This window comes from Odontesthes bonariensis, chromosome 2, assembly GCF_027942865.1.
Source record: "Odontesthes bonariensis isolate fOdoBon6 chromosome 2, fOdoBon6.hap1, whole genome shotgun sequence".
Lineage (NCBI taxonomy): Eukaryota > Metazoa > Chordata > Actinopteri > Atheriniformes > Atherinopsidae > Odontesthes > Odontesthes bonariensis.
Window position 1 is genome coordinate 38,983,922 of NC_134507.1, and position 19,962 is coordinate 39,003,883.

Sequence of the window (19,962 nt, forward strand, 5' to 3'; positions counted from 1 at the left end):
TGGAACCATACGTTGCCCCTATTTTACCAGAGAGTTGGCTTGAGAGGCTGATGTTGAGCCTGCACGTCGACTTCCCTGATGTGATTGTTCTCTGCAGCTGAAAATGGGACTCTCAGATAACTTAGTGTGTGTCTGTCAAGCTCCTCTGTTCTCTGTGTGTAGTTTGGTGTTCATGGTCATACAGAGAAACCAGGGAAGCTCAATCCCACGACGTGCTCATAAACTGCGTCTTTTCTAAAGATTATAGTTCCATTTTAGAAGTCAGAATACAATGGCTCCCTGAAACTACCACCATGTACCGCTGGTTTTGTTATTTCACAAGAGTTGGGAAGAGTGCACCGTTCCCGGCGGCACTGCAGTACCGGGTCGATGCGTGGAGTGAACGGAGCAAGCCCCTTTTTCAACCCCTGTGCCTAAAAATCCATTTAATATGTAGTCCTCATATAGAGGACGTATCAGATATTAAACTGATGAGAACAGATTCTTTTTTCTTTTTAAAAAATTTATTGACACTAATACATCACATTTTCATAAAAACTTCATATTTAAGACATGTTTTACCTATGAATAAAAACATCAATAAATAAGTGTAATCTGTATAACCACATTTAAAACAAACAACAATAAAACAAGTTTTCCATGGGGTATTACAGATAAGGTCAATGTTGTCTAATGTAAAAGTTACATGTGAAGTAGTTCTCATGCGAGTAGCAGTTTGTATTGACTGTCTTTAAAAAGGAGTGCATTAGTTAAAATGCTCTCTTCCAAGTCCATTTTTTTGTGCAGGAGCGCAGTGAGTCCCTACCCAGGGAAACTCATTTCGCTCCCCCAAACAGTAGGTCTCTCGGGATCCTGTCGTGGTGCTCAGAGGAGATCCCCACCCTGTTGCTCCTTCCCACCTGCCTCACCCGGAGAGCCAGGCCGTCGCTGCTTTGACCTTTTTGTGTGTAGCTCCGGCTCCTTCATCCGAATGGGCACAGAGGCGATTCTTCTTTGTGGATGTGTCCTAGGCCCGCCGCCTGCAGCTCCGGCCGCTTGAGCCGCCGCTGCGGCCATCCGGATCACAGCCACGGGGGGGATCTGCATGCGCTTCCTCACCAGCAAGTTCCTGGAGGTCCACATGGCATCTTTCATGGCGGCTAGGGTGAGCCACTGCTTGGCAAAGTCATTCTTTTTTATTTTTGTTTGGCTCACCCCATAGAGCACGAGTTGTGCTGTGAGGACCTCCCTTGCTGGCAAGTACGGGAATTGCAAGGAGCCGGCTGTTGCCCACTGGTCTGCAGCAGCGCTGCACTCCCAGAGCATGTGCCTCACCGACTCGGGCGCGCCACAACCAGGTCGCGGGCAGGTTGAGATCGCTGACATGCCCCGGGAGTGCATAACGGACCTGACTGGGAGGATATCATGAGCCACCATCCACGACAGGTCCCGGAGTCTGTTTGGGAGAGCGGAATGGTTGACGTTGCACCAAACTGTTGAGGGCTCGCCGAACGCGAGCCCACGCACTGGACTCACTGGTTCCCGCTCCTGCACAACAGAAATCAAAGAGCGGTGGTTTGTTAAAACATGCAACTCCTCTGCCTCCAAGTTAAAATGCTTTAAGAACGTCTGGATAAAAGCATAGGATGGTGGCAGGCTAAAAGACACGGGCACTTTTAGGTCGGTGGGTAAAATCTTCAGTCTTCTGAGGTAAGAACCCATCCAGAATCGTGTCATTGCTTTAGTTTTGGGGTTTCCGGATGGATCTGTGGCCTCTAGGATGTGCAGTGTAGTGTATCTGCTTCCTAAAAACAAATAAAAATCAGGCACTCCTTTTCCTCCTTTCTCTTTTTGTTTCTTCATTACATCTCTCCTCAGTCTTTCCCACTTGGAGCCCCACAGAAAATAAAAAATGGCTCGGTCCAGGTCTAAAAGCACTTTTCTAGGTGGGATAAAAACAGAACTGATTAGTAAAAGCAAAGGTAAAATCACGGCTTTGATGATTAAAACCTTTCCTTCAATGGTCAGTCCTCTAAGTCCCCAGTATCCTAGTCTTTGCTTTACTTTCCCTACCACGTCTGGCCAGTTTGATGTCCCTCCCCCTTCCTTGTCAAAATTAATCCCCAGTATTTTCTGTTTTGTCTGGGTTATAGTCACGGGGAGTCCTGCAGTCTCAGTCGCTGTCCACGGCCCGTAAAATTGGGCTTGGGTCTTGTTTCTGTTTAGTTTTGCCCCAGAGGCCCGTCCATACCAGTCAGTCAAGTCCAGAGTCCTATTGATGGATATTAGGTCTGTACATAAAATGTTTACGTCGTCCATATATAAAACACACTTTGTCGATAGTCCCCCGCTCCCCGGGACTCTCACCCCATTGATTCGGTGGTCCCTTCTCAAGCTCTGTGCCAGTGGTTCCACACAGATGATGTAGAGGAGGGCAGATAACGGACAACCCTGACGGACACCGCAGTGGATGTTTACTGCTTTTGTCAGATGCCCGTTAACAAGGAATTAGCTGGTAATGCCCCGGTACAGCAGACCCACCCAAGCTATAAACCTTTCTGGGAACCCCATTTTTTGCAGTACCTGGAAAAGGTACTGGTGCGAGACCCGATCAAAGGCTTTCTCAAAGTCTAAATTTAGGACTGCTAGCCGAATGTTTCTGTCTCTCGCATAACAGATGGTGTCTCGGATCAGTACGAGGCTGTCGGTTATCTTCCTCCCCGGGATGGCACAGGCTTGATCCGGGTGAATCAGGTCTTCTAAAAACAAGGACATACGTGAAGCTAAAAGTTTACTAAAAAGTTTACAGTCAAAGTTTAAAAGTGTAATCGGTCTCCAATTCTTCAAGTCAGTCTTGTCTTTTTTTTTGTGAAGAAGAGTCACTATCCCTGCTCTAAAACTGTCAGGAAGTCGCTCAAGTTGCTCAAATTCCATAAAAACAGTAAACAAGTCAGGTGCTAAAATATCCCAAAAGGTCAAATAAAATCCAAGGGAAGTCCATCTTGTCCTGGGGACTTCCCTTTCTTAAAATTTGTAAAACATTTATTTAACTCTGAAATTGTAAAATCTTGGGTTAAAAGCACACTGTCTTTTACCGTTTTTTCTATGAAATTTAAAACTTCTGTCATGGTGTCCATTTCAACAGGTTTTTGTTCGTACAGTTCACGATAAAATTGTTCAACAGCTTGTTTAATTTCTTCCATTGAATCAACTGTGCACCCGTTCTCTTTTCTTAGCTTTAAAATGGCCCCCCCTTTATTCACAATTTTCTTAAAAAAATACCTTGTGCACTTCTCTCCTTCCTCTATTTCTCGTTCCCTGCTTCTTAAAATGACACCCTTACTTTTAATATCTGCTAAAATCGACATCTCTGTTTTCACTTGTTTAATTTCATCATTAAAATCCATCCCTTGTTGGTTTAATTTAAAATAGCGCTGTAGTCGCTTCTGCAGTCCCATCATGCGTCTGTTTTCCCTATTCTTTTTTCTCCTACCTGCCTGTCTAAAGAAAGTCTGGGTCTTTTCCTTCACCATTTCCCACCAGTGTGCACGTGTATCGTAAAAGTCTTGAAGGGTCTGCCACTCGTGGTACTGCTCCCGGTACTGACTAACTATTTCATTTTCTTCTAAAAGGGAGCAGTTTAGTTTCCACAGACCACTTCCGGAAGTCACACCCGAAGAGAGTGATAGGGTGCAGGAAAGCATCAGGTGATCAGAAAAGAAAACGGGGGTCAATCTAGCATCGGTTGGTGGGCAGTCCCGTGTAAAAAGGTAGTCTATACGAGAGGCTCTGGTGCCATCACCACTGAACCAGGTGAAGCCCTCCTCTCTGGGATGCATGGTTTTAAAACAGTCCTGAAGTTTAAAATCCTTGCATATGCCCTGTAATAAAACCGATGTTTTGTCAACTTTAAAAAAATTCCCCTGCTCTTTTTCTGTCACTCCTGCTTAAAATACAGTTAAAATCACCCCCTAAAACTAGTGGTGCCCTACCTAGCATGTGGGACTGCAGGTCTTCTAAAAGGTCATACCGGTCATTTTTTTCGTTAAAGCCATAAATATTTAAGAGGTTAAAATCTTGTCCCATAAAAGTCAAATGTGCTAAAAGTGCCCGTCCGTCTCTCACCACAGTGCTGCCCTTCACCAGAACCTGAGGGTTTTTGATCAAAATGGCCACTCCATCATTTTTGTTTTGGTTGGATCCACTCCACAATGATGTCTGTGGCCACATCTCCTCCCACTGTCTGTAGTGCTTTAAAAACGGTAGGCCGCATTCCTGTATTAAAAGAACATCTGACTTAAAAGAACTAAGAAAGGATAAAACACTCTGGGCTCTAACTTTCGACTTTACACTTCTCACATTAATAGTTGAGAGAGTGAGTGTCATGAGTATGGTTAAAAACAACAGGTATGACATCTTAAAAGACTAAATGAGGGTTAAAACATTTAAAATGTCTTAAAAGCAGTTATGTAATTTCTTGTGAACGGAGCTCTTCCTTCACTTCTACAGGTGAGAGGCGAGGGTGTTGAGCTCTATTCCCCGGTCGGACTCTGGGGGTTGGCCTCTGTTGCAAGGTTTTGTTAAACTTTGAGTCTCTAGGGGTTGATTGCAGAACTACATTTAAAAAAGAGACCTCATTTGGTGAATTGGAGGGGAAGACTCTGGGCTCCTCCACAGATGAACTGTCTGAGGTAGTCCCAGCTCTTCCCCTCTTCTCTGAGACTATAGGAGAATCAGAGGACAATTCTGATGCAAGCCTCTTTGTTTGCTGGGCATCTGGGAGGGAGGCATCCTCGCTATCATCCTGTAATTGGACTTCTTCACATTCTGAACTAGCTCCGCCTTCTGCCTGCACCACCTCCTCCTCCTCTCCAGAACTCTCCATTGGTGGGGGTGTAGCAGGCCCCTCCCCCTCCTCGGCCTCACCTGACTGCTGTCCACCATTCAGGGATTTTGGCGGGAAGTTTGAATTTTCCAGCCCAGCTGTTTCAAGTAGCTCATTAACTGCCTCGGTCTGCCCTCCATTTCCTTCCCGCGTTTTTTTGGATTTCAATTTGTTGGCAAAGGATTTTGGGCAATCTCTGAAGAGGTGGTTTGATTCTCCACAGAGATTGCACTTTCTGCCATTCGTACACTCTTCGAAGGTGTGACCGATTCCTCTACATTTGCCACAAAACACCTTCGTGCAGGCCTCCACCAGGTGCCCGTGCTCCCCACATTTGCGGCAGAGTTTGGGCTGTCCCTGGTAGTGGATGTAGCCTCTGTTTTCTCCCAAGACAATCATTGATGGGAGATGTTTCAGGCCCTGGAAGCCCTGGGGGTCTTGCCATTGTTGGATGGGGACCCTCCAGGCGCAGTTCCAGATGCCGTCAACATCCCTCACCTTCATTGCCTGGCCTTTAACAGTGCAGAATCTTCCCAACCATATACAGATATCTTCTGCGTTCACCATTTCATTGAACATTCTGACAATTACTGTCTTCAGAGTATTGTCAGTAAGTTTCTCAACAGTAAACGCAGAAAACTGGGCTTGCACATTACCAAATCTCATCCAAAACTCCTGCAGCAAAGCTGCAGTGCGAAAACTTACATCGAAACCTTTGTTAAAAGGCAATGACAGGATGCAATTCAAATCGTCTGGCTTGAAGTTCAATATGTTTTGAATTAGCTTCCGAGAGAAGTCCAATCTGGACATCTCTATAAGCTTTCCTTCTTTTTCTTTAAATAAAAATCTAGCGCTGTGGTGCCTCCTCATGCCAGCATAGTTTGCCGACATGATGGAGGCACCACAAACAGTTTTTAAATAAAATACTTAAAAGAACAAAAATAAATATCACACTAAAAGCCCAATAAAAGAGTAAAAAGTGGATTAAAAGGTACTAAAAATGGATCCTTACCTTCCTCTAAAAAAATGGAACACCGACACCGACCCTGTTTCAGCTGAAACTCGTTCAAAAAGCAAAAACCTGGAAAAAAAAAAGGTAATACAATAAAATTTAAAGACAAAGAACTCCAACTACAAACGACTTGGAATACTTTGATCGAACGCAAAAAAGAACCTCCAAAGCGAGAAAAAATTTAATGCCGAAAAGGCATAAAATAGTCCACCCAAAGGAGGCGATCGCAGTCTTAGCCAAAAGGCCGAGAAGCGATAACCCTCCACTGTTTCACGTCCGAGAGCCCTTCCTGGCACAATGCGCACTTGTGGCGGTGCTCTTTTTTTGCCTACAAAGCGTCACTTTGCACCTCCGCCCACCCGCTGCAGTGAGCACTCTTCAGCCGTTTCAGATGGTACAACTTTGCACTCCCGCCCGCTCCACTGAGCACCATTCAAACAACAACAATTTAGCGCTCCAGCTTTGAACATGGGCACGGTCTCAACAAATAAGGTGACTCTACTCCGAGAAGTCACTTGGTACAGCAAGAAGATTTCCTTTGCACAGACAGAATGGGCTTCACCCGCAAAGGTAAAGCCTTCCAAAAATAGAAACAACTCATTAATGTTGCTCTCCACGGAAGTCTTTAGTAAAAGGCGAAAGACTTGTACGTTATGAAGAGAAACCAGAGTACGAGTATTTGACACTGCGGGAGCAGTGCATCAGGCTAGTTGGCATAGCCACCTTCCCCACGGTGAGCTTTGCTTGGTTGAGACGCTCGCTCCTCGGCCGACCAGGTAGGAACAATCGGGCCCTATTCAATGGCTGCTTTGTCTTTTACTCTGTGCAAAAGACTAGGGGTCTTGAGGCTTTGTTCTGACCGCTCATTGGGTGTAGAGGTTTTTTTCAAGCAATTCTCCCAGTCAGCCCAATCCCAGAGCCATCTCAAAGTGGAGTTCACTTTCACTCTCTTTTCGCAGACTAAAAGCCAGAGTTTTATCTCAGAAGCTAAGCAGAGTCGGGCCTGGTTAGTACTTGGATGGGGAGACCGCCTGGGAATACCAGGTGCTGTAAGCCTTTTGGCTTCTCCAGGCGCATGCAGTTTGCAAAGGCAGTCCCTGTTTGACTTTTTGGAACTGCTCCTTTGTCAGGACAAAGTTAAATGTATGAGGATCAAAGGCAACCATGACCTGGGACACCTTAGCAGATCCAGGATCAGCAAGATGGATCACAGGGTGATCAACAGATGTTTCAACAAAAGACATGCAGAGAGAAGAGAGAAAAATGCTTACAGCACCTGGTATTCCCAAGCGGTCTCCCATCCAAGTACTAACCAGGCCCAACCCTGCTTGGCTTCCGAGTTCGGACGAGATCACGAGATCGGGCGTGTTCAGGGCGGTGTGGCCGTAAGCCGCAGTCCCTGTGACAAATATGTGTTACATAGGTGCTGGAACCATACGTTGCCCCTATTTTACCAGAGAGTTGGCTTGAGAGGCTGATGTTGAGCCTGCGCGTCGACTTCCCTGATGTGATTGTTCTCTGCAGCTGAAAATGGGACTCTCAGATAACTTAGTGTGTGTCTGTCAAGCTCCTCTGTTCTCTGTGTGTAGTTTGGTGTTCATGGTCATACAGAGAAACCAGGGAAGCTCAATCCCACGACGTGCTCATAAACTGCGTCTTTTCTAAAGATTATAGTTCCATTTTAGAAGTCAGAATACAATGGCTCCCTGAAACTACCACCATGTACCGCTGGTTTTGTTATTTCACAAGAGTTGGGAAGAGTGCACCGTTCCCGGCGGCACTGCAGTACCGGGTCGATGCGTGGAGTGAACGGAGCAAGCCCCTTTTTCAACCCCTGTGCCTAAAAATCCATTTAATATGTAGTCCTCATATAAAGGACGTATCAGATATTAAACTGATAAGAACAGATACTACACTTGATCTTAGCCAAAAGGCCGAGAAGCGATAACCCTCCACTGTTTCACGTCCGAGCGCCCTTCCTGGCACAATGCGCACTTGTGGCGGTGCTCTTTTTTTGCCTACAAAGCGTCACTTTGCACCTCCGCCCACCCGCTGCAGTGAGCACTCTTCAGCCGTTTCAGATGGTACAACTTTGCACTCCCGCCCGCTCCACTGAGCACCATTCAAACAACAACAATTTAGCGCTCCAGCTTTGAACATGGGCACGGTCTCAACAAATAAGGTGACTCTACTCCGAGAAGTCACTTGGCACAGCAAGAAGATTTCCTTTGCACAGACAGAATGGGCTTCACCCGCAAAGGTAAAGCCTTCCAAAAATAGAAACAACTCATTAATGCTGCTCTCCACGGAAGTCTTTAGTAAAAGGCGAAAGACTTGTACGTTATGAAGAGAAACCAGAGTACGAGAATTTGACACTGCGGGAGCAGTGCATCAGGCTAGTTGGCATAGCCACCTTCCCCACGGTGAGCTTTGCTTGGTTGAGACGCTGGCTCCTCGGCCGACCAGGTAGGAACAATCGGGCCCTATTCAATGGCTGCTTTGTCTTTTACTCAGTGCAAAAGACTAGGGGTCTTGAGGCTTTGTTCTGACCGCTCATTGGGTGTAGAGGTTTTTTTCAAGCAATTCTCCCAGTCGGCCCAATCCCAGAGCCATCTCAAAGTGGAGTTCACTTTCACTCTCTTTTCGCAGACTAAAAGCCAGAGTTTTATCTCAGAAGCTAAGCAGAGTCGGGCCTGGTTAGTACTTGGATGGGGAGACCGCCTGGGAATACCAGGCGCTGTAAGCCTTTTGGCTTCTCCAGGCGCATGCAGTTTGCAAAGGCAGTCCCTGTTTGACTTTTTGGAACTGCTCCTTTGTCAGGACAAAGTTAAATGTATGAGGATCAAAGGCAACCATGACCTGGGACACCTTAGCAGATCCAGGATCAGCAAGATGGATCACAGGGTGATCAACAGATGTTTCAACAAAAGACATGCAGAGAGAAGAGAAGAGAGAAAAATGCTTACAGCACCTGGTATTCCCAAGCGGTCTCCCATCCAAGTACTAACCAGGCCCGACCCTGCTTGGCTTCCGAGTTCGGACGAGATCGGGCGTGTTCAGGGCGGTGTGGCCGTAAGCCGCAGTCCCTGTGACAAATATGTGTTACATAGGTGCTGGAACCATACATTGCCCCTATTTTACCAGAGAGTTGGCTTGAGAGGCTGATGTTGAGCCTGCACGTCGAATTCCCTGATGTGATTGTTCTCTGCAGCTGAAAATGGGACTCTCAGATAACTTAGTGTGTGTCTGTCAAGCTCCTCTGTTCTCTGTGTGTAGTTTGGTGTTCATGGTCATACAGAGAAACCAGGGAAGCTCAATCCCACGACGTGCTCATAAACTGCGTCTTTTCTAAAGATTATAGTTCCATTTTAGAAGTCAGAATACAATGGCTCCCTGAAACTACCACCATGTACCGCTGGTTTTGTTATTTCACAAGAGTTGGGAAGAGTGCACCGTTCCCGGCGGCACTGCAGTACCGGGTCGATGCGTGGAGTGAACGGAGCAAGCCCCTTTTTCAACCCCTGTGCCTAAAAATCCATTTAATATGTAGTCCTCATATAGAGGACGTATCAGATATTAAACTGATAAGAACAGATTTTTTTCTTTTGAAAAAATTTATTGACACTAATACATCACATTTTCATAAAAACTTCATATTTAAGACATATGTTTTACCAATGAATAAAACATCAATAAATAAGTGTAATCTGTATAACCACATTTAAAAGAACAATAAAACAAGTTTTTAGTGGGATATTACAGATAAAGTCAATGTCGTCTAAGGTAGAAGCTACATGTGAAGTAGTTCTCATACGAGTAGCAGTTTGTATTGAGTTTCTTTAAAAAGGAGTGCATTAGTTAAAATGCTCTCTTCCAAGTCCATTTTTTGTGCAGGAGCGCAGTGAGTCCCTACCCAGGGAAACTCATTTCGCTCCCCCAAACAGTAGGTCTCTCGGAATCCTGTCGTGGTGCTCAGAGGAGATCCCCACCCTGTTGCTCCTTCCCACCTGCCTCACCCGGAGAGCCAGGCCGTCGCTGCTTTGACCTTTTTGTGTGTAGCTCCGGCTCCTTCATCCGAATGGGCACAGAGGCGATTCTTCTTTGTGGATGTGTCCTAGGCCCGCCGCCTGCAGCTCCGGCCGCTTGAGCCGCCGCTGCGGCCATCCGGATCACAGCCACGGGGGGGATCTGCATGCGCTTCCTCACCAGCAAGTTCCTGGAGGTCCACATGGCGTCTTTCATAGCGGCTAGGGTGAGCCACTGCTTGGCAAAGTCATTCTTTTTTATTTTTGTTTGGCTCACCCCATAGAGCACGAGTTGTGCTGTGAGGACCTCCCTTGCTGGCAAGTACGGGAATTGCAAGGAGCCGGCTGTTGCCCACTGGTCTGCAGCAGCGCTGCACTCCCAGAGCAGGTGCCTCACCGACTCGGGGGCGCCACAACCAGGTCGCGGGCAGGTTGAGATCGCTGACATGCCCCGGGAGTGCATAACGGACCTGACTGGGAGGATCTCATGAGCCACCATCCACGACAGGTCCCGGAGTCTGTTTGGGAGAGCGGAATGGTTGACGTTGCACCAAACTGTTGAGGGCTCGCCGAACGCGAGCCCACGCACTGGACTCACTGGTTCCCGCTCCTGCACAACAGAAATCAAAGAGCGGTGGTTTGTTAAAACATGCAACTCCTCTGCCTCCAAGTTAAAATGCTTTAAGAACGTCTGGATAAAAGCATAGGATGGTGGCAGGCTAAAAGACACAGGCACTTTTAGGTCGGTGGGTAAAATCTTCAGTCTTCTGAGGTAAGAACCCATCCAGAATCGTGTCATTGCTTTAGTTTTGGGGTTTCCGGATGGGTCTGTGGCCTGTAGGATGTGCAGTGTAGTGTATCTGCTTCCTAAAAACAAATAAAAATCAGGCACTCCTTTTCCTCCTTTCTCTTTTTGTTTCTTCATTACATCTCTCCTCAGTCTTTCCCACTTGGAGCCCCACAGAAAATAAAAAATGGCTCGGTCCAGGTCTAAAAGCACTTTCCTAGGTGGGATAAAAACAGAACTGATTAGTAAAAGCAAAGGTAAAATCACGGCTTTGATGATTAAAACCTTTCCTTCAATGGTCAGTCCTCTAAGTCCCCAGTATCCTAGTCTTTGCTTTACTTTCCCTACCACGTCTGGCCAGTTTGATGTCCCTCCCCCTTCCTTGTCAAAATTAATCCCCAGTATTTTCTGTTTTGTCTGGGTTATAGTCACGGGGAGTCCTGCAGTCTCAGTCGCTGTCCATGGCCCGTAAAATTGGGCTTGGGTCTTGTTTCTGTTTAGTTTTGCCCCAGAGGCCCGTCCATACCAGTCAGTCAAGTCCAGAGTCCTGTTGATGGATATTAGGTCTGTACATAAAATGTTCACGTCGTCCATATATAAAACACACTTTGTCGATAGTCCCCCGCTCCCCGGGACTCTCACCCCATTGATTCGGTGGTCCCTTCTCAAGCTCTGTGCCAGTGGTTCCACACAGATGATGTAGAGGAGGGCAGATAACGGACAACCCTGACGGACACCGCAGTGGATGTTTACTGCTTTTGTCAGATGCCCGTTAACAAGGAATTTGCTGGTAATGTCCCTGTACAGCAGACCCACCCAAGCTATAAACCTTTCTGGGAACCCCATTTTTTGCAGTACCTGGAAAAGGTACTGGTGCGAGACCCGATCAAAGGCTTTCTCAAAGTCTAAATTTAGGACTGCTAGCCGAATGTTTCTGTCTCTCGCATAACAGATGGTGTCTCGGATCAGTACGAGGCTGTCGGTTATCTTCCTCCCCGGGATGGCACAGGCTTGATCCGGGTGAATCAGGTCTCCTAAAAACAAGGACATACGTGAAGCTAAAAGTTTACTAAAAAGTTTACAGTCAAAGTTTAAAAGTGTAATCGGTCTCCAATTCTTCAAGTCAGTCTTGTCTTTTTTTTTGTGAAGAAGAGTCACTATCCCTGCTCTAAAACTGTCAGGAAGTCGCTCAAGTTGCTCAAATTCCATAAAAACAGTAAACAAGTCAGGTGCTAAAATATCCCAAAAGGTCAAATAAAATTCAAAAGGAAGTCCATCTTGTCCTGGGGACTTCCCTTTCTTAAAATTTGTAAAACATTTATTTAACTCTGAAATTGTAAAATCTTGGGTTAAAAGCACACTGTCTTTTACTGTTTTTTCTATGAAATTTAAAACTTCTGTCATGGTGTCCATTTCAACAGGTTTTTGTTCGTACAGTTCACGATAAAATTGTTCAACAGCTTCTTTAATTTCTTCCATTGAATCAACTGTGTACCCGTTCTCTTTTGTTAGCTTTAAAATGGCCCCCCCTTTATTCACAATTTTCTTAAAAAAATACCTTGTGCACTTCTCTCCTTCCTCTATTTCTCATTCCCTGCTTCTTAAAATGACACCCTTACTTTTAATATCTGCTAAAGTCGACATCTCTGTTTTCACTTGTTTAATTTCATCATTAAAATCCATCCCTTGTTGGTTTAATTTAAAATAGCGCTGTAGTCGCTTCTGCAGTCCCATCATGCGTCTGTTTTCCCTATTCTTTTTTCTCCTACCTGCCTGTCTAAAGAAAGTCTGGGTCTTTTCCTTCACCATTTCCCACCAGTGTGCACGTGTATCGTAAAAGTCTTGAAGGGTCTGCCACTCGTGGTACTGCTCCCGGTACTGACTAACTATTTCATTTTCTTCTAAAAGGGAGCAGTTTAGTTTCCACAGACCACTTCCGGAAGTCACACCCGAAAAGAGTGATAGGGTGCAGGAAAGCATCAGGTGATCAGAAAAGAAAACGGGGGTCAATCTAGCATCGGTTGGTGGGCAGTCCCGTGTAAAAAGGTAGTCTATACGAGAGGCTTTGGTGCCATCACCACTGAACCAGGTGAAGCCCTCCTCTCTGGGATGCATGGTCCTAAAACAGTCCTGAAGTTTAAAATCCTTGCATATGCCCTGTAATAAAACCGATGTTTTGTCAACTTTAAAAAATTCCCCTGCTCTTTTTCTGTCACTCCTGCTTAAAATACAGTTAAAATCACCCCCTAAAACTAGTGGTGCCCTACCTAGCATGTGGGACTGCAGGTCTTCTAAAAGGTCATACCGGTCATTTTTTTCGTTAAAGCCATAAATATTTAAGAGGTTAAAATCTTGTCCCATAAAAGTCAAATGTGCTAAAAGTGCCCGTCCGTCTCTCACCACAGTGCTGCCCTTCACCAGAACCTGAGGGTTTTTGATCAAAATGGCCACTCCGTCATTTTTGTTTTGGTTGGATCCACTCCACAATGATGTCTGTGGCCACATCTCCTCCCACTGTCTGTAGTGATTTAAAAACGGTAGGCCGCATTCCTGTATTAAAAGAACATCTGACTTAAAAGAACTAAGAAAGGATAAAACACTCTGGGCTCTAAATTTCGACTTTACACTTCTCACATTAATAGTTGAGAGAGTGAGTGTCATGAGTATGGTTAAAAACAACAGGTATGACATCTTAAAAGACTAAATGAGGGTTAAAAACATTTAAAATGTCTTAAAAGCAGTTATGTAATTTCTTGTGAACGGAGCTCTTCCTTCACTTCTACAGGTGAGAGGCGAGGGTGTTGAGCTCTATTCCCCGGTCGGACTCTGGGGGTTGGCCTCTGTTGCAAGGTTTTGTTAAACTTTGAGTCTCTAGGGGTTGATTGCAGAACTACATTTAAAAAGGAGACCTCATTTGGTGAATTGGAGGGGAAGACTCTGGGCTCCTCCACAGATGAACTGTCTGAGGTAGTCCCAGCTCTTCCCCTCTTCTCTGAGACTATAGGAGAATCAGAGGACAATTCTGATGCAAGCCTCTTTGTTTGCTGGGCATCGGGGAGGGAGGCATCCTCGCTATCATCCTGTGATTGGACTTCTTCACATTCTGAACTAGCTCCGCCTTCTGCCTGCACCACCTCCTCCTCCTCTCCAGAGCTCTCCATTGGTGGGGGTGTAGCAGGCCCCTCCCCCTCCTCGGCCTCACCTGACTGCTGTCCACCATTCAGGGATTTTGGCGGGAAGTTTGAATTTTCCAGCCCAGCTGTTTCAAGTAGCTCGTTAACTGCCTCGGTCTGCCCTCCATTTCCTTCTCGCGTTTTTTTGGATTTCAATTTGTTGGCAAAAGATTTTGGGCAATCTCTGAAGAGGTGGTTTGATTCTCCACAGAGATTGCACTTTCTGCCATTCGTACACTCTTCGAAGGTGTGACCGATTCCTCTACATTTGCCACAAAACACCTTCGTGCAGGCCTCCACCAGGTGCCCGTGCTCCCCACACTTGCGGCAGAGTTTGGGCTGTCCCTGGTAGTGGATGTAGCCTCTGTTTTCTCCCAAGACAATCATTGATGGGAGATGTTTCAGGCCCTGGAAGCCCTGGGGGTCTTGCCATTGTTGGATGGGGACCCTCCAGGCGCAGTTCCAGATGCCGTCGACATCCCTCACCTTCATTGCCTGGCCTTTAACAGTGCAGAATCTTCCCAACCATATACAGATATCTTCTGCGTTCACCATTTCATTGAACAGTCTGACAATTACTGTCTTCAGAGTATTGTCAGTAAGTTTCTCAACAGTAAACGCAGAAAACTGGGCTTGCACATTTTCAAATCTTGTCCAAAACTCCTGCAGCAAAGCTGCAGTGCGAAAACTGACATCGAAACCTTTGTTAAAAGCAGAGGTGGAATGTAACGAAGTATTTTTACTTCGTTACTGTACTTAAGTAGTTTTTTCTGGAATTTGTACTTACTTAAGTAAAAATAAAAATGCAGACTTTTACTTTTACTCCGTTACATTTTTTGACAACTATCTGTACTTTCTACTTCTTACATTTCTGGAACTGACGTCGTTACTCGTTACATTTAGTCAATGCTTAATTTGTAAATCATAAGGTGCCGGAACGCAAAGTACATATGACAGCTCAGGGATGACGAGACGCGCACAGGTCCCGGAACGTATACAGAAAAGGTGCTGAAAACAACATGAAAATGTCAACTTGAAACGCTGTGGGACTTACAAGCCTCAATTTCAAATAATATCCATGGTATAAATGTTATGACGATCATTTATAATTATTTTAGGCTAGTACGCAAAACATAGGCAAATGCCCACATCACCACAGGTGGGACTTGAGTATACAGCCAGCAATTCATTTCTCAACAGGTCTAACATGTAAAAAAAATATTTATTATTCAAAGATTGGCACGGCGGCTTATTAATAGACAGTATGTTTGCTCACCATATTTAGTTGTTTAAAACACCCCACATCACGAGCATGTCCGGATTGTCCTCTACCTCTTTTTTTCTGCTTTTACTGCGTGTGTCTGTGGCAGTTCTGTGTCCTTTGGCCACCCAGGACCTCACGTATGGGACTGGATTGAATTTAGCAGGGGGGGTCCAACAAGATTTAAGAAGAGTAAAGATGACATGGTGGATGTGAGCAAAGAGCTACGGTTGGGAGTGCAAATCAAGTTCATTTGAGAACTAGCGACCGCAAATTGAATTTGCTCCGGGGCTAGTCTAGTCACTTGTGGTCGTTTTGCGAGGCTGCAAATCGAAACTTAATCGGGCCAATCAAATCGTGAGGGGCGGGGTCGGAGGCCGGGCTACCTAGTGACGACAGAGGTGCTACGTTTCAGTGTGTAGTCAGAGAGTCTGTAAAAGTCTCTGTGTAGTTCCAGAGAGAGGTAAACAATGGCTGCGCCCAGCAAACAGTCTTTCGAGTTGGCTTTGGCAGCGACTCTAGAAAATTTAGATATACAGTTTTCTTTGCGAGACGAACAGATAACTGCACTTAAGTTTTTTTTAAAAGGACGTTTTCGGAGTTTTGCCCACCGGGTACGGTAAAAGTTTAATTTACCAGCTTGCTCCGTTGGTCCGTCGCACTGACTACGTAATCCTTCTTCATCGCTCTGATTGGTTGTTGCGCCATCCTATTGCGTGGCGTTGAGTGCAGAGGCAACTTGACAGACAACCGTTTATCCCGCCCACACTGCTATCCAGCGTCACGGGTCTGGCTTAGGCTAACGTTGCTTCACTCCTAGGTCAGAGACATTTTTTTAACTCTTTTCAGATGGTTTTCATGTTGGTTTTGTGAATGGTGTTCCTTTCCAATACAGATTTTGATAATTCAGCATGTGTCTTTTTTAATCTTATTTATTTCTCTTACTCTTGCACCACGTAAGACACCAACATAGACACAGATAGTTTCTCTTCTTCAACATGTTTGTTGCACATGCTGCTGGATGTGGTAACAGAATGTTGTTGATAAAAAAAAATTAAGTCCTAGCACCTTTTATAAGTTGTTGTTTTCCTTTTACTGCTCTCAACAGAGCAGTGTTGGAGAATATGTTGGCAAGGAAATTACTTAATCCGTTAGTGGTAAACTAGTAAATGTGTTGTCATTCACAGAATTAGAAGTAGAACTATGCACTGTATTGCCAATCACACACAATATCGACACCAATCTTTCAGTACACATACTGTATATTGCTGTGAGCATTTAGAAGTGACATTGGCAGGTCTGCGGTTATGTAATTAAGAACTATAATGGCACAGCCATGACATGGAGAAAGACAGCCCATTGCTGCTCAGTACCCAGTACTTTTACTTTTGTACTCAAAAGTACATTTAAAAGTTAGTACTTAGTACTTTTACTTAAGTACATTTTTGGTGTACTACTTTTACTTTTACTTGAGTAAATATTTCGCAGGGTACTTCTACTTTTACTTAAGTACAAGACTTCAGTACTTCTTCCACCTCTGGTTAAAAGGCAATGACAGGATGCAATTCAAATCGTCTGGCTTGAAGTTCAATATATTTTGAATTAGCTTCCGAGAGAAGTCCAATCTGGACATCTCTATAAGCTTTCCTTCTTTTTCTTTAAATAAAAATCTAGCGCTGTGGTGCCTCCTCATGCCAGCATAGTTTGCCGACATGATGGAGGCACCACAAACAGTTTTTAAATAAAATGCTTAAAAGAACAATAATAAATATCACACTAAAACCCAATAAAAGAATAAAAAGTGGATTAAAAGGTACTAAAAATGGATACTTACCTTCCTCTAAAAAAACGGAACAACGACACTGACCCTGTTTCAGCTGAAACTCTTTCAAAAAGTAAATACCTGGGAAAAAAGGGTAATACAAGAAAATTTAAATACAAAGAACTCCAACTACAATAGACTTGGAATACTTTGATCAAACGCAAAAAAGAACCTCCAAAGCGAGAAAAATTGATGCCAAAAAGGCATAAAATAGTCCACCCAAAGGAGGCGATCGCAGTCTTAGCCAAAAGGCCGAGAAGCGATAACCCTCCACTGTTTCACGTCCGAGAGCCCTTCCTGGCACAATGCGCACTTGTGGCGGTGCTCTTTTTTTGCCTACAAAGCGTCACTTTGCACCTCCGCCCACCCGGTGCAGTGAGCACTCTTCAATCTTTCAGATGGTACAACTTTGCACTCCCGCCCGCTCAGGACAAAGTTAAATGTATGAGGATCAAAGCCAACAATGGCCTGGGACATCTCAGCAGGTCCAGGATCAGAAACATGGAGACTGAGAGCCAATAGAAACAGAGGTGTCTGCCAACCAATCAGCAGCAGCCCAAGCTGGTTAACTTCCTCGTGTCTATGTGTGTGTGTGTGTGTGTCACAGGGTGATTGTCAGATGTTTCAACTAAAGACATGCAGGACGCAGAAGTAAATCTAACTGTATTTTTTTTAGAATTGGAAAGAATTGTCCTTATGGATAAAAATCATGTCATTAACATCCATTTCTGTGACGGAAGTTAATAATTATTTGTGTTGACAGCAGCACCGTCACTGTGAAGGAGAGTGCATTAGAGTGTTATAAATAGCAGCTGAGGGATCACTATTGTATATACCTGGGTGGTAGAACACAAACAGTTATACACATAGATTATATAAACCACCCCAGTCAGAACATCACCTGAGATGTCTACCCTGTGAGGGACATTTGTTTTTTGAGGTGTGGGAGTTAGAGGCAGCTGGAAGCTCTAACAGTCAACCAGCCACAGAGGATGAAGCTCTGATCACTTTTTTCTCATTCTCATGAGAAAATCTCAGCAATCTCATTGCTTTACAACTTCACCGCTTGACTAGGCTCATGGATTATCTATATACAATACATCTTCACTGTAAAGTCCAATAGCTGCCCTGACATACATACATTCCTTAACTTTACTAGGTTAATTACCATATACACTTATGACTGATTTTTATGAAGTAAAAGTTAGTTGCATGGTGAAAAATGCAAAAAACTTAGTGTTTAGAGTGAAGATGACTTTATTTAGAGTGAAGCTCTTTCAACAATAAGTAGCAACACAGTCTCACTCCCACTGCGGATTCAAAGAAGAAGAAGTGTGCATGGTGCGACATTCAGTCTCTCCCGCTCAGCAAAGTATATTAGGTCTATGTCAGCAACGCAGCAGTCCAGCACACAGGCCGGGGCACTGAGGGCAGCCTGCTGAGTCCAGTTTTTTTAATTCTTTTGAAGAAGAATAAATAAGGTAAGTTATCAAGCAGGTATGTTTGTTAATATGTTTTAATTACTGCTCTGACTGTTAGCGTTCACTAGCTAACGTTAGCATTAGTTAGCTAGCTAACGAACCAAACAGGCATAACGTTAGCCTGTTCAGGCCATGGTTAAGGCGAGTTTGGGAGGTTTCCCACCATAGTCCTGTGATTATCTTAAAACCTTTGAACAGTTCCAAAGCCTAATTACTTTGAAAGTCTCACATTTGAAATGTTGTAGCATGAGTTTTCCGTTTTCCCCAAATTGACAGCGATGGCATTTTGCCCTGACTTTCAAATTTGCAAGGTGGAAATGACGGTCAGAGAGTCTCTATTATGAGGAGAGGGAAAACTGGCGGCTATTTCCGGGTGGTACTGCACTCTAGGGGCGCCAACGAAGAAGTGCAGAGCACGCCGAACTCTATGGTGGTACTATGAAATCCACATTAGATCCAGCCATTGCTTTCGATAGAATTTTTTATATTTTTTTATTTTCATTTTCCTAAAGGAAGGATAAATTATCCTTTCAAACGGCACTTGGTTTGATTTTTTTAGACTCGCTAGATCTTTTTAAAATACACATTTATTGTCAGTATTGCCTCACGAGTGACGTCAGGCATGTGGCATCACTTTACGGCATGGTCAGTCCTAGCGCTGAGCTAGCAGAGAGGTGTTAGCTCAAATAGTTACAGATTTCAGCACATCCCTTTTACATACTCTCTGACTAGCCTCTGGTTTAGCTTTGGTTGTTGTTAGCAGCACCAGGTTAGCACTCTGGCACAGTGGACGAGTGCCGTAAAGCAGCCGGTCGTAATCTGCCGTGCGTTCATCAGATTCCGTTAGCAAAATGCTAGCGGAGACTGACTCGCAAATGCCAGACCTGTAAGAAAACAGAAAGATATAACTCCCAGGTTATTGTACTTTTGATATAAATCTACATCCCGCTGTCAGAAATCACAGTAATATTTTCAGGTTTCAGTCGCTAGCGGGGACATTTTTTGAGTTATTAGCGCCAGCCCTATGGAAAATGGTCATTCTGCACTCGCTCGCCAGCGCCCCCAGAGAAAATCAACTGAACTGCAGCCAAATTTTTTATAATGGGGCAAATAGGAAGTGGAACGGCTGTCTGTAAAAGGGATGTGTGACGGTTTTCAGTTAAGGCAGCATGAATGTGTTTGATGCAGCGAGGAGGATAAATGAGGTTCATAATGCACTGGCGCTGTCTTTCCTTGGGGAAATGGTGAAGGCTGGTGTAGTAGCATAGATGCTTTCGCACCCTATGAGTCATGACGGCCCTAATTGCACACAGCAATAAGGGTAAATAGCCATTTACTGCTGGTGGGATGGACTATATAGCCCAGTTACCTCCTCATCTCGCTCTTTTTGCGCTCCGTGCCCATATTATTTCCCAGCAGAGTGGCTGAGCTCAGGTGTCTTGCTCCGTGTGCGACACATAACCCAGTTGGTTTGAGGTGGTATTACTATTTTCAAAATAAATTGGCAATTGGCAACAATTTATCAAGAACCCATTTT

At 44.8% G+C, this 19,962-nt stretch overlaps 4 non-coding genes and 3 pseudogenes across 4 annotated transcripts; all 7 read right to left on the reverse strand.

The window, feature by feature from the left end:
* Positions 1-328: 328 nt before the first annotated feature.
* LOC142370492 (U2 spliceosomal RNA) lies at positions 329-507 on the reverse strand (annotated as a pseudogene).
* A 5,929-nt stretch (positions 508-6,436) lies between these two features.
* Positions 6,437-6,549, reverse strand: LOC142371600 (U5 spliceosomal RNA). The gene has a single exon (XR_012768075.1). It is a non-coding gene; the product is annotated as a U5 spliceosomal RNA (small nuclear RNA).
* A 591-nt stretch (positions 6,550-7,140) lies between these two features.
* On the reverse strand, positions 7,141-7,267 carry LOC142401110 (5S ribosomal RNA; annotated as a pseudogene).
* Positions 7,268-7,631: 364 nt separating this feature from the next.
* On the reverse strand, positions 7,632-7,822 carry LOC142368590 (U2 spliceosomal RNA). The gene has a single exon (XR_012767385.1). It is a non-coding gene; the product is annotated as a U2 spliceosomal RNA (small nuclear RNA).
* A 304-nt stretch (positions 7,823-8,126) lies between these two features.
* On the reverse strand, positions 8,127-8,239 carry LOC142373885 (U5 spliceosomal RNA). Its single transcript, XR_012768596.1, has one exon. It is a non-coding gene; the product is annotated as a U5 spliceosomal RNA (small nuclear RNA).
* A 596-nt stretch (positions 8,240-8,835) lies between these two features.
* LOC142374526 (5S ribosomal RNA) lies at positions 8,836-8,954 on the reverse strand. Its single transcript, XR_012768737.1, has one exon. It is a non-coding gene; the product is annotated as a 5S ribosomal RNA (ribosomal RNA).
* A 364-nt stretch (positions 8,955-9,318) lies between these two features.
* On the reverse strand, positions 9,319-9,495 carry LOC142370306 (U2 spliceosomal RNA; annotated as a pseudogene).
* Positions 9,496-19,962: the final 10,467 nt, after the last annotated feature.